The sequence below is a fragment of the Penaeus japonicus genome, unplaced genomic scaffold (assembly GCF_977035675.1).
Source record: "Penaeus japonicus unplaced genomic scaffold, GWHDUDI00000001_assembly GWHDUDI00000041, whole genome shotgun sequence".
Lineage (NCBI taxonomy): Eukaryota > Metazoa > Arthropoda > Malacostraca > Decapoda > Penaeidae > Penaeus > Penaeus japonicus.
Window position 1 is genome coordinate 25,115,455 of NW_028234443.1, and position 7,500 is coordinate 25,122,954.

The following is a 7,500-nucleotide window of genomic DNA, read 5'->3' on the forward strand; positions in this document are numbered from 1 at the left end:
ATACATGCATACATACATATATATATATATATATATAGTATTGTATTTATTATATATATATATGTATATTTAGACTGATTTTATATATATAGATATATTTTCTCGCTCTATATATATTGATATATATATATGTATATATATATATATACATATATTAGATATATATTATATATATATTCTTATATATATGGTATATATATAAATATGTATGGTATATTATATGATATATATATATATATATATATATATTATTTTTATATTTATTGTATGTATGTTGTAAATTACATATTCTTATGCATTTTTTTTATATATACATATATATACATATATGTATATATTATATATAGACATACACACACGACACACACGTGTGTGGGTGTGTGTGTGTATTCGATGTGTGTGTGTATATAGATAGTTATATATATATATTATATAATATTATATATATTCTTTTATATAGTTTTGTGATATAGTATCTTTGATATATATATATATATTATATTATTTATATATTTTATTATAATATATACATATTATTATATATATATTATATAAATATATATAGTTAAATTAGAGTATTTATAGATGAGTCTTTTTCATTTATATATATTTCATATATAATATTATATATATTCATGTGTAGTGTGTATATATATATATATATATATATATATATATATTATATATATATATATATATATTGAGATTATATTATATATATATGCATGTACGTATTTGTATACGTATATGTATATTTATGTGTATATGTACATGTAAACACACACACACACAGACACACACACACACACACACACACACAGACGTGTGTGTGTGGATTCTATTTTTAAGATTCCCTTACCTATTTAATGCATATTGATGATAATAACACCACTTTATATCATTGCCAGACATTACCATGCCACTTCCAGCGATCTCCAATATAACTCCTTCAGAGAGTTAATCGCTTAGCCATATTTTTTCTGAACTAGATCCGAGTATCCCCAATGCCTCAAGGGGGCGCTGATTAAAAGCAAATCCCCTTAAGCAAGAAACATGCCCCAAGACAAAGGTATGAAAAATTTACGCTTCAAATCCCGGTGCGAAAAGCCGGCGTCACGGAAAACAACAATAAAAGAACTTAGCATTGCGTGCCGGACACACTCTACGGGTTGTCCACGCCATCAGTGCCTCGCCCTCGGTAAATGTATTAGGGGGATGTAATCGCGTTATATTCTCAGCTCCTAATGTAATATAATGTTATGAACAGATGTATGCAATGTATCTAAGCTTTCCCATGCCTATGCGGCTTGCCGGGGGTAGGGGAGCGGGGAGGGGTAGGTATATAAAGAACTACATTAATAAAAAGATAAATAAAAAAGGCATGACCTGTTAAGCGAGCTGTTTCTATTGTATAATAACAAGGGCTTATTATATCTCCTAGATTTCTTCTCCCGCCTTTGGTCTATTCGGTTACGTGGGAAAAATTTTTACTTTCAAATATTTGCATTTGATCATTATTTGCTAATGCGCAATAAAGGAATGGTAAGGGCGCCACGTTTTAGTTTTTTGCATGTTGGAGACTATTGTGGATTGGTTCTGGTTTCTTGCCAAGGGTTGAATTGTGCTTTGGGGAGGGGGGGGGGGGGGTGTATGAAGGAGGGAGGGGTTGTTGTTAAGTGGTTGGGGTTTCTTTGCTTAGGAGGCGGGATTTTGAAGGGCGTCGGGGGAAGGGGGGCCTGGGGCTAATCGCGGCATGTGGGCGTGGCAGTTTGCGGGTGGTTTATTTGAGTTGCAGGATAGAGGCGCATCGGGCGAGCGCAGGCCGAGAGAGGCGAAACTCAGAAGAGGGGATGTGAGGCGTACTGGCTTGGGGGGGTGGGGGCAGGGCGACATGCCTGAGCGGGTCTGTGGAGGCTGTGGAAGCCGCGACGGGGACTCAAAGGGGGGGGGAGGGGGCGTGGCACGGCTGAGTAGCCGACGAAGGCGCCGAGGCAAGAGGCGCAGCGTCCTGCGCCGAAGCCGGGGAGGGGCGAATGGAACCCCGAGAGACTCAAGACGACGAAGCCGACGCCGCATACGTAGGCAGGAGGGGCGAAACATTCCCAATGTGCGGGACAGATTGGCACGGCCGTGACGCACAGGAGACTCTCCCCCCTCACCCGTCACCAAATGAATCCCACCTGCTGGAAGGCCATTCCTCTCCCCCAGCCCCCCAGCCCTCCCAGCCCCTACAAAAACAGACACGTCAGGTTTCACTAAACTTAAATAAAAAAAATAAAAAATAACAAGTTGTGGCTTGGTTTCCTTGGTTTTTCTTCCACTCGCCAGGCCGGAAACCACAACGAAACGCGAACCCCACTTGCAATTGGAGTAGTGCCAACGCCAGCTCTTAGCGGAAGTTGCACGGGCCCTGTGGTCAACCCTGGGGCACAAGGGGGGGTGGGACGAGGTAATATGAGGGGGGGAGGGGAGTGTCAGGGGAAGGGGGTGTAGGTGAGGGAGGAGGGGAAGGGGGAAGGGGGCGAGCGATGGAGGTGGGAAGAGGTAAATGAGGGAGGGAGGGGTTTGGGAGAGAGTGAGGGTGAGAGGGAGGAGGGGGTCAGGGGGAGAAGAGGGGGGGGGGTTCGGTAGGGGGAGGTTGAAGAGGGGTGGGAACTAAAAAAAGGTGGAAAGGGGGAAAAGGGGGAGGGGAGCAGCAGAGAGCAGGATAGGGGTGGCGCGGGGCGGGCGGGGAGTTGGAGGTAGAGGGAAGGGGAGGGGAATGGGGAGGAGGCAAGGGAAGAGTGATGAGAGGAGAGAAAAGTTAGGAAGTATAATGGGAGGGGGCATTGCTGCGGCGCGGAGTTGAGATGTGGCTCCAGCCAAGCTCTGTAGCGTCCCTGTAGACGGGAGGGTTTTCGATGTTGATTTGGGATGATGGCCCGCATACCCCGCCCCCGCAAGGGGGGGAGTGAGGTCAGAAGGTGGCGGGTGAGAGGAGGAGAGAAGGAGGGAGAGGTGAGAGGTAGACGGGGAGATGCAGAGTGAGCTGGGGGTGAGGAGAGAGGAAGAAGAGGCGGGGGAGGGGGAGGGAGAGGAGGGCTTGGCGGATGATGTAGGATGGAGTATGAGGGGAGGTGGGTGGGAGATGAGTGCGAGGGACCGGGGGGGTGGTGCGGAGTGGGGATGGATGGGGAGTGACCGGGAGAGCGGAGTTGTGGGAGCGTGGTAGGTGGGGGGGGGGATCGGTGGGAGATGGTGGTGGGTGGTTTGGTTGTTTGAGGTGGGGGTGAAGGTGTGGTGGGTGGTGGTGGTGGGTGGTGTGGGAGGGTAGGGGGAGGTGTGGGTGGAGGGGTTGGATAGAAAGAGGAGAGAGGAGGGAGGGGGAGGAGAGGAGAGAGGAGCGGAGGGTGTTATTTTTTAGGCCTTCTTTATTTTCAATTTTCATCTACTATAATATCTTTTTTCTTTTCTCTTCTCTTTTTCCCCTCTCTTCTTTCATTTTTCTTCCTTTTTTTTTTTTTTTTTTTTTACTTTTTTTTTATTTTCCCAAATTGGGGTGGGGTGGGGGGGGGTGGGGTGTCCTTTCCCCCGGGGGGTTTTTGGAGGGGGGGGGGGGAGGGGGAGGAGAGGAGGGAGGTGGATGAGAAGGGAGATGAGGAGAGGAGATAAGGGAGACGAGGAGTAACACTATAAACAGAAAGAAGACAGGAAAAGAGAGACAAAGAAAAAGAGAGAGAAAGGAGGAGAAGGAGGAGAAGGAAGAATAGGAGAAAAACAAGGAGGGAGGAGGTAGGTGGTTATGAAGGGGGAGGAGGAGAAGGAAGAAGAGGAGAAAGACAAGGAGAGAGGAGGTGGTTATGAAGGAGGAGGAGGAGGAGATGGAAGAAGAGGAGAAAAACAAGGAGGGAGGAGGTGGTTATGAAGGAGGAAGAGGAGAACGACAAGGAGGGAGGAGGTGGTTATGAAGGAGGAGGAGGAGGGGGTGAGCAGGAGGAGGAGGAGGAAGAGGAGGAGAAGTCAAGACGGGGGTTAATTCTGCGAAGACGTCCGAGTCAAGACTGTCAGATTAGCCTGAAGCGAAATGAGGACAGGATGTGGTGTATGCGATCGATAGTCCAGATGATGATTGAAAAGAAAACTTTTTTTTTTTTTAACGAACCGAAATTTTCAGATATTACGAGAGAGAGAGAGAGAGAGAGAGAGAGAGGGAGTGAGTGAGTGAGTGAGTGAGTGAGTGAGTGAGTGAGTGAGTGAGAGAGAGAGAGAGAGAGAGAGTGAGTGAGTGAGTGAGTGAGAGAGAGAGAGAGAGAGAGAGTGAGAGAGTGAGAGAGAGAGAGAGTGAGTGAGTTAGTGAGTGAGTGACGTGAGTGAGAGAGAGAGAGAGAGAGTAAGAGACAGGAGAGAGAAGATGAGAGAGTGAGTGAGTGAGTGGAGTGAGTGGAGTGGAGGTGAGAGGACGAGAGAGAGGAGAGAGAGAACGAGAGATGTGAGTGTAGTGAGTGGGTGGACTGTGATGTGAGAGAGTTGAGAGGAGAGAGAGATGAGAGAGAGAGAGAGAGAGAGAGAGAGAGAGAGAGAGAGAGAGAGAGAGAGAGAGAGAGAGAGAGAGAGCGAGAGAGAGAGAGATAGGGAGGACAAGAAAGACAGGGAGAACGAGAGACACAGAATCAGACAGTTAGAAACCGCACCAGAATTGAAGGAAACAGACACAAACAGACAGGCAGACAGACAGGCAGGCAGACAGACGGACAGACAGACAGATACCCGCATTCTGGAGTTAGGCCTTTAGATCTTTCCCATTTTCCTCGCTCTGACATCCGCACCTGAAAGCAAGCTATTCAAGCCGTAAGGACGAAACGAAATGGTAATTCACGAACCGGCTTGAGAAATAAGCGTTTCCTTCTATTTTGTCAAGTGGGTCGATTTTCCCGCAACTTAGGTTTTATGACGGTTGTATCGCGAATCCCGTGTATATTGTAATTATGTTTTGCAAGTTTGTGATGATGTTTGTCTTGCTACGGTATGGGATATTGTTATCGTAGAGTTGGTGCGCGAATTTCGTGCTCGCTCGTGTCGGGATTCGCGCTTCATGGGGATTGTGCTCGTTTAGTGCTGTCTATCCCACATTCCCCACGGGTGCTCTAGATCGCAATGAATCGATAGCCTCGAGCTCTCTCTCGTCTCTCTCTCTCTGCTCTCATCTCTCTCTCTCTCTCTCTCCTTCTCTCGCTCTTTATATTGATTATATCTATTATATATTAAATTGAATATATATATATATATATATATATGTGTGTGTGTGTGTGTGTGTGTGTGTGTGTGTGAATGTATAACAATTATGACAATAGTAATTATTATCATGGTTATTATTATTATCATTGTTGGTTGGTGGTGTTTATTAGTGTTGTTGTGTTTTCATAATTTAATATGGGTCGTGTTGAGCGGTTGGGTTGTTGCGGTTGGGTGGGGGGGGGGCAGGTGGAGGGCGGATTGGGTTTTAGGTTTGGGTGTGCAAGAGCATCATATCAAAGTGGGGTACTTAGTATTGACTACTGAAGACTATTAGATGTCCTAGGAGAGACGTTATGCTGTGTGATGGCTAGTTGAGTGTGGCCTTCGGGTGTGTTGTTCGTTTTATTCTGTTCCGGCAGTTACGGAGGGTTGCGACGTGTCGGTGGATCGAGTTGGGGCCGTGGGGCACGGTGGGGGGGTGCGAGGGGGAGGCAGCGGGATGCGTGGGGCGGGACGCGGGAGTAACAACGGGCGGGGTGGGCGCAGGCAACCGAGTCGGTCTGCATTATTCTCTTAGCTCTCTCGTCCGTATATTTATGACCTTACCGTTGGTCTTCTCTTCTCTTCCTCTTCTCTATTCGCAATGTAATTTTTATTGGATTGTGTGTGATTGATTATGATGATGATAAGGATTGATGATATTGATGATAATGTGATGTGAATGAGTAGGACACGAAGTGCTGGGCCCTGGCCCCTTCCTTATACTTCGGTTGCTAGCGAGGGAAATGATAAGAAAATTTAGGTTGGGGCAGGGAATCTGTTAGTTTAAGTCGCCGATGCCGTGACGGATTTCTTGGCTGGAAGGGGAGAAAGAAGAGGGTTGGGATTTTTTGTTGTTTTGCTTTGTTTGGGGTTGTATGGTTTTTGTTACTGGTCTGGTTGGGGGGGGGATGGAGAGCGGGAGAAGTGACAAAGTGGAAGGGGGAAGGGCGAGAGAGCGGGAAGGAACGCGTAGGAGCGGGAGAGAGAGAGCGAGAGCGAGACAGAGAAGAGAGAGAGCGAGAGAGAGAGAGCGAGAGAGAGGCGAGAGGAGAGAGAGAGAGACGCAGACGAGCGCGAAGAGTGGAGCGGGCGTGGATAGATATATAGCGAGAGGCGAGGCGAGAGAGGGATAGCTATGTATATCGTGGGGAGAGAGAGCGGGAGAGAGAGAGAGTGCGCGACGAACGAGAGCGAGAGAGAGAGATAGAGAGAGAGAGAAGAGAGACGAGAGAGAGCTAGCGCGAGCGAGACGAGAGAGAGAGAGAGAGAGAGGCGGGATACGATATATAGCGTGGTAGAAGAGAGAGAGCAGCGCAGGAGAGAGAGCGGACGCGAGAGAAACGCGCAGCGAGAGGAGCGAGGCAGAGAGAGCGCGCGAGAGCTGACGCACTCGCGCCGTAGAGCTCCGATGTCTCTCTCTCTCTCTCTCTCTCTCTCTCTCTCTCTCTCTCTCTCTCTCTCTCTCTCTCTCTCTCTCTCTCTTTCTCTCTTTCACGCACACACTCGCTTTCGCTCTCTCTCTTTCACGCACAGACTCGATTTCTCTCTCTCTTTCTCTCTCTCTCTTTCTCTCTCTCTCTCTCTCTCTCTCTCTCTCTCTCTCTCTCTCTCTCTCTCTCTCTCTCTCTCTCTCTCTCTCTCTCTCTCTCTCTCTCTCTCTCTCTCTCTTTCACGCACACACTCGATTTCTCTCTCTCTCTCTCTCCCTCTCTCTCTGTCTCTCTCTCTCTCTCTCTCTCTCTCTCTCTCTCTCTCTCTCTCTCTCTCTCTCTCTCTCTCTCTCTCTTTCCCAATCCACTGTTCCTCTTTCCATGCTAAGTACAATTTCAGGTTACCTTTTTCTGTGTGGGGTTCACTCCTGATGATACATGTGATCAAAAAGATCCCATTCGGCGGATTGGATTTAAAGTCTTTTTCTTTTTTATTAGGTCTTTTTTTTAACCTTTTTTAACTTTTTTTTAAGCGAAGGTGAAGGTTTAATTTGGCCTCCGTATGCCCCCCCCCCCCACCCCTCTCTCTCTCTCCCCTTCCCTCTCTGCTATATCTTCCCTTTTTCCTCTGTGTGTGTCTTTTTTTTTTTTTTTTTTTTTTTTTTTTTTCCTCCTCGTGGTTTCTTCTTCCCTTCACTCTTCTCCGTTCTCCTTTGCCCCGTCTCTTCCAACTCCACTTACCCATTTCCTGTCTCTTCGTCACCCTCCTTTCTCAATCATCTTCGTCCCTTCTCTGCACCCCTTTCTCCCTTTT

General features: G+C 47.0%; 1 protein-coding gene across 1 annotated transcript in view; it reads left to right on the forward strand.

Moving 5' to 3' along the window:
* The window catches only part of LOC122262065 (nephrin), a 50,149-nt gene that overhangs the window by 415 nt on the left and 42,234 nt on the right, over positions 1-7,500 (forward strand). The window lies entirely within an intron of this gene.